This window comes from Mandrillus leucophaeus, unplaced genomic scaffold (assembly GCF_000951045.1).
Source record: "Mandrillus leucophaeus isolate KB7577 unplaced genomic scaffold, Mleu.le_1.0 Scaffold1440, whole genome shotgun sequence".
In the NCBI taxonomy this organism is placed as follows: Eukaryota; Metazoa; Chordata; class Mammalia; order Primates; family Cercopithecidae; genus Mandrillus; species Mandrillus leucophaeus.
The window spans coordinates 96355-102799 of record NW_012101411.1 but is presented as its reverse complement, the minus strand read 5'-3'; the positions used below and the strand labels follow the sequence as shown (position 1 = coordinate 102799).

The window sequence follows — 6445 nt, the reverse complement described above, 5'->3', positions numbered from 1 at the left end:
AGGCTGATTTTATGACGACACCCCAATAACCACCCTTGGTTACTCACGTTACCCCAGTTACTCAGTTGACACTAATGCAGGTGCTGCTGTGAAGGGGTTTTGCAGATAGATTTCAGGTCCCCAGTCAGTTGACTTGAAGATGGGGATTATCCTGCTTGGACTGCCCTAATCAGGTAAGCTCTGAAAAGGACTGGGTTCTTCCTGAGAACAGAGACTTACAGTGTAGAGGGGTTCAGTGTGAGGGGTTTCCTCCACTGTGGGCTTTGAAAATGGAGGGATCATGAGGAAAGAACACTGGTGGCCAATAGGAATTAGAAACTCTCCCCACTGTCTACTCTGATAGCCCGAAGGAAACAGGAATCTTAGTCCTACAATTGCCAGAAACCGAATTCTGCCAATGAGCTCTATATAAGCTTGGGGAATAATCTCAGTCTTAAGATGAGGGTACAGCTTTGTGAAACCCTGAACAAAAAATCTGTCACACTAGGCCTGGATTTCTGATGAAGGAAATGTAGACAAATAAATGGGCGCTGTTTTAAGCCACTAAGTTTGTGGTAATTGGTTACGTACTAATAGAAAAGTAATAAACAGATTCAACAGCTAAACATATGACATGTTCTCCACTGGAATGAATTTACGAACTGATATGCACAGTAGCTGCATGAAACCAAATGTTCGCTAACTTGCTTTGCATTTTTCATTTTGTGAGTTTTGTGTGATACAATTTTTAACATAATCATATTTCATTCATTCATTCAACAAAAATTAACTTAGCGCCTACTATGTGGCAGATATGCTTTTATATTCCGTAGACACAACTTTGAACAAAACAACCCAAAGACCCCGTGCTTGTGCTTTCCATTCTAGAGGCTTCTTGAGAGTGAGATGGAGCCATTGGAGGGTATTAAGTGAAGAAATGACACAATCTGACTCACATCAGCAGGACTACTGACCATTGTGGGGAGAACAGTCATGAGCAGCAGGAGATGGGACAGAGCTAGGGACACAATTCAGTAGTGAGAGGGTGGTAGATACTAAGGGGAGAGGAGGGCCTGAGGGATGACAGGGACAGAGAGAAGGGCTGGAGAAGCAGGAGGTGAGACAAAGGAAGACAGAGAAAGAATTCTAAAGCAGTGGAATTCTCAGATTTAAACATAGTGTTTTATAGATTTTTAATGCATTTATCCGCAGAACTTGGCACAGTGTTACTTGCACCTTGGTCTTCAATACATTCTGTGGGACTGTGTAAAAACTAATTAACTCCCTGTGTGAAACAGGTTAAAAAAGAATACCAAGTGTCCCAGTAAAACCTGCACATAGCTTAGATGTGAATAATTCATAAAAACAGGCAGGTGCATGGGTCAGCCACTGTGGCTCATGCCTGTAATACCAGCATTTTGGGAGGCTGAGGATTACTTAAGCCCAGGAGTTCAGGAACAGCCATAGCAACATAGGGAGACCTCATCTCTACAAATAATTTTTTGGAAAAATTAGCCAGGAGTGGTGGCACAAGCCTGTGGTGCCAGTTACTTGGGAGGCTGAGGGAGGAGCATTGGTCTCATGATCCCAGGAGGTCGAGGCTTCGGTGAGTCATGAGCGTGCCACTGTACTCCAGCCAGGGTAACAGAGTGACATCCTGCCTAGAAATAAATAAACAAATAAATAAACAAAGGCTGTTCATGAGCACTGGTGAAGGGCACTTTGGCTGCATTGAGCACTTGCAATTTTGAGGTGATTAAATTCTGTACAGGCTCCCGGTTGCAATATATGGCAACACATTGTGCTTTGTCTTGTGATGTCCTGGACTCGTGATGTCCTGGACTCACACACAAACTTAGGACTATGAAGTAAAGATAGCTTAAAAATACAACAGACCAGAGTTACAGATACATAGTTTGGGAAAGTAAAACTTAGCTTTGTGAGTGCTACCTACGGTAGCACAATCGGAGACCCACCCCGAGGCTGCAGGACCCGCGGAGACCCTGGACCCGACAGGAGCCCCAAGCGCCCATACCCGATTCTATTTTCAGTTCAGGCCCAAATCCCTGGAGGTTGGTCGGGGTAGAGGCGGGGCTCAGTGGCCTGGGCTGTCAGCGACCCGAGGACACGGTCTCACACCCTCTAATGGATACACAACTGTGACCTGGACCCAGACTGGAGCCTCCTCCGCGAGTATGAACATAACCTACGACGGCGCCAGTTACCTCGTCCAAAACCAGGAACTGCGCTCTTGGACCCCAGCGGACAAGGCGGCTCAGATGCCCTGGCGGAGGAACATGCAGAGCTGCTGAAAACCTACCCGCAGGGAAGGCGGCCAGAGCGGCTCAGCAAAGGCCTTAAGAATGGGAAGGAGACGCTGCAGTGCGCAGGTACCAGCGGCCACGGGGTACCTCCCTGATCTCCTGCAGATCTCCCCGACCCACCTTCCAAAAGAAGGGGAGGAAATGGGACCAACGCTAAAACATCCCTCTCCCTCCTGTCCTGAGGAAAAAGACTCCTCCTGGGTTTCAGATCCCATACCAGAGAATGACTGAGGGCCCGCCCTGCACTCTGGGACAATTAAGGAATGAAGTCTCTGAGGGAAAGGAGGGGAAGCCAGTTCCTGGAATACTGATCAGCTGTCCCCTTTGACCCCGCAGCAGCCTTGGGCACCAGGAATTTTCCTCTCAGCCTTTGTTATCTGCCTCACACTCAATGTGTATCTGTTGGTCTGATTCCAGCTCTTCTGAGTCCCTCGGTCTCCACTCAGGCCAGGGCCAGAAATCTCTGTTCCTGCACCAGAGACTAGAACTTTCCAAGAAATAGGAGATTATCCTGGACACTGCCTGTGTCCAGGCTGGTGTCTGGGTTCTGTGCTCCCTTCCCCACCCCGGGTGTCCCGTCCATTCTCAGGATGGTCATACGGGTGCTGCTGGCGTGTCCCATATGGAATGCAAAGTGCCTGATTTTTTTTGACCCTTCCCCTCAGATCCCCCAAAGACACGTGTGACCCACCACCCCATCTCAGACCATGAGGCCACCCTGAGGTGCTGGGCTCTGGGCTTCTACCCTGTAGAGATCACAATGACCCAACAGAGGAATGGAGAGGACCAAATTTAGGATGCACACTTCTGGGGACTAGACCTGCAGGGTACAGAACTTTCCAGAAGTAGGCAACTGTGGTGGTGTCTTCTGGGGGGAAGTAGAGATACACATGCCATGTGCAGCCTGAGGAGCCGCCAGAGCCCCTCACCCTGAGATGGGGTAAGGAGACGAATGAGGCGTCATGTCTCTTCCCAGGGTAAGCAGAAGCCCTTCTGGAGCCCTTCACCAGGCTCAGGGCTGAGGCATGAGGGTTAGGGCCCCTCACATTCGCCTTCTTTCTCAGGGCCATCCTCCCAGCCCACAGTCCCCATCATGGGCATCATTACTGTCCTGGCTGTTCTTGGTGCTGTTATCCCCGGAGCTGTGGTCGCTGCTGTGATGTGGAAGAAAAAGAGCCCAGGTAGGAAAGAGTTGAGCTCCAAGTTTTCTTCTTCCATTGGTGGATTTCAAGCCCAGATGGAAGCTGGCTCATTTCCTGCCAGTTGTGAGGCACCATCTCCGTGCACATTTACCCAGTTCAGATGCCCTGTCAACTCTTACTCTTTTGTAAAGCACCTATGATGTTGAAGGACAAATATATCACCTTGATTGTGGTCATGGGAACCTGACTCTCTGCAGTCACAAGTCAGGGGAAGTTCCCTGCTAAGAACAGACTTCAGGAGGACAATTGGTCCAGCTTCAACACATCCTCTTCCCTCGGGTTTCCTGATCCTGACCTGGGTCTGCAGTCACAGTTCTGGAAACTCCTCTGGGATCTCATGGCCCTGCCTCCTCCCTGGCCTCTCACAGTTTGTTTTCTTTCCACAGATGGAAAAGGAGGCAGCCGTGCTCAGACTTCATGTAAGTGTGGTAGGGGTGGGAGAGTGATCCCTGAGATCCTTGGGATAGTGTAGACAGGAGCCCATGGGGGAGCTCACCCACCCCACAATTCCTCCTTTAGTCACATCACCTGTGAGCTCTGACCAGATTTTGTTTTTGTTCCACCCCAAACAGGGACAGTATCCAGGGCTCTGATGTGTCCCTCAAGGCTTGTAAAAGTGACACCTTAGAGGGCCTGAAGTGAAGGAGGAGTTGGGGTAGATGGGACACAATTGGGTTCTGGAGCTTCTTTGATTTGGAATTTTTCAATGTGTTGGGCTGTTCAGTGTCACCACTTACCATGACTGACTTGAATTTGTTCACGACTATTTTTTTTCTAAGACTGCCTTGTGAGGGACTGAGATGCAAGATTTGTTCATGGCTCCTCTTTGAGACTTCAAGGGCCTCTGGCTTCTCTTTCTGTCAAGGCGTCTGAATATGTCTGTGTCCCTGGTGACAGGTGAGACGCAGGGAGACCAGCCCACCCTCATGTCCACTATGACCCCTGGTATCGTTTGGATCTCTGTCCCCACCCAAATCCCATGTCCACTTGTAATCCCTAATGTTGGAGGTGGTGCCTGATGGGAGGTGATTGGCTTATGGGGATGGATCCTCCATGAATGGTTTAGAGCCATCTCTTTGATGCTGTTCTTGTGATAGTTCTCACAAGATCTTGTGTTTGAAAGTGTGTGGCACCTCCCTGCTCTCTCTCCCTCCTGCTCCAGGCAAGTCAGTCGTGCCTGCTTCCCCTTAACCTTTCAGCATGCTTGAAAGTTTTCTGAGGCCCTCTCGAAAGTTAAGCAGATGCCAGAATCATACTCTTGTATAGCCTGAAGAATCATGAGCCAATTTAAACCTCTTTATAAATTACCAGCTCTGTGGTATTTCTTTATAAAAGTGTGAGAATCAACTAATTCAGAAAGTTGGCACCAGGAGTTGTGTATTACTATAAAGGAAGCTGAAAATGTGAAAATGTCTTTGGAACTGGGTAACAGGCAGAAGTTGGAAGAGTTTGAAGAGTTGAGAAGACAAGAAAATGAGTGGAAATTTGGAACTTTGTAGAGATTTGTTAAGTTGTTGTGACCAAAATGCTGATAGTGATATGGACAATAGAGTCCAGACTGATGAGGTCTTAGATGGAGACGAGGAACTTACTGGGGCCTAGAGTAAAGGTCACTTGTCATGCATTGGCAAAGAACTTGGATGCATTCTGCCCCCTCCCTGGGGATCTGTGGAACTTTAAACTTGAGAGTGATGATTAAGGGTATCTGACAAAAGAAATTTCTAGACAGCATAGTATTCAAGATTTGGCCTGGCTACTTGTAATAACCTATGCACATATGTGTGAGCAAAGAAACTAGAACTGATATTTAAAGGAGAAATTTAATACCCAGGACAATTCCTAGTGGAGCTGCAGCAGCAGGATCCCTGCCATGACTACTAAATGGTAGAGCCACTGGCAATGTGCAACCTCAGCCTGGAAAAGCCATAGGCATTCAGGTTTCACCCATGAGAGCAGCTATATGGGTTATGTTCAGCAAAGCCATAAATGTGGGGCTGCAAATGGCATTATGAGCCCAGCACATGCACCAGCCGGTGTTCTCAGGATTCAAAATATAGAGTCAAAGGAGATTATTTTAGAGCTTTAAGTTTTTAATGTCTGCCATGATGAGTTTCAAACTTGTGAGGAAACTGCATTCATTTCTTTTGGCCCATTTATACCTTTCGGAATGGAAATGTATAAGAAATGTCTCTTCCACTCTTGTATTAATATTTTGGAAGTAAATAACATTTTTCTAAATTTTGTAGGCTCAAAGCTTAAAGAACTTACCTTGAATCTCAGACGAGACTCTGGAATTTTGAGTTGATGCTGGACAACCTAACACATTTGGGATATTTGGGAGAAAATTATTGTATTTTGCAATGTGAGAAGAACACGAGCTTTGACTGACTAGGGACAGGATGCAGTGGTATAAATATTTATCCCCTGATACCTCATGTTAAAATCTGATGCCCATTGTGGGACGTGGGGCCTAATGGGTGGTGTTTGAGTCATGGGGACCAATATTTTATCAACAGAGAGATACTGCCCTCTCTATGGAGTGAATGAATTGTTGCTCTATTATTTTCCATGAGAACTAGTTGTTAAAAAGAGCCTGGCAAATTGCTACTCTCTCTGTTCCTCTGTTACCATGTGATCTCTGCACATACCAGCTCCCCTTTGCCTTCTGCCATGAGTGGAAGCAGCCTGAGGCCCTCACTAGATGCTCAAACATTTCCAGCCATCAGAATCCTGAGCCACATGAACCTTGTTTATATAAATTAGTCAGTCTCAGACATTTCTTTAAAGCAACACAATATGGAATAAGACAACTTTCTCATCACAGGTATGTGTCTCTGGCAGCCAGCCCCAATTCTCAAGATATCCAGGATCTGCTCAGACAAGAGTTTTCTCATCAGTACTCTAAAAACACTCTTATCACTCAAGAGTCTAAGTTTTTAG

The 6445-nt window shown here is 46.9% G+C and overlaps 1 pseudogene; it reads left to right on the top strand.

Annotated features, from left to right (window-relative positions):
- The first annotated feature begins 1059 nt into the window (after nucleotides 1–1059).
- Nucleotides 1060–4147, top strand: LOC105535301 (annotated as a pseudogene).
- Nucleotides 4148–6445: the final 2298 nt, after the last annotated feature.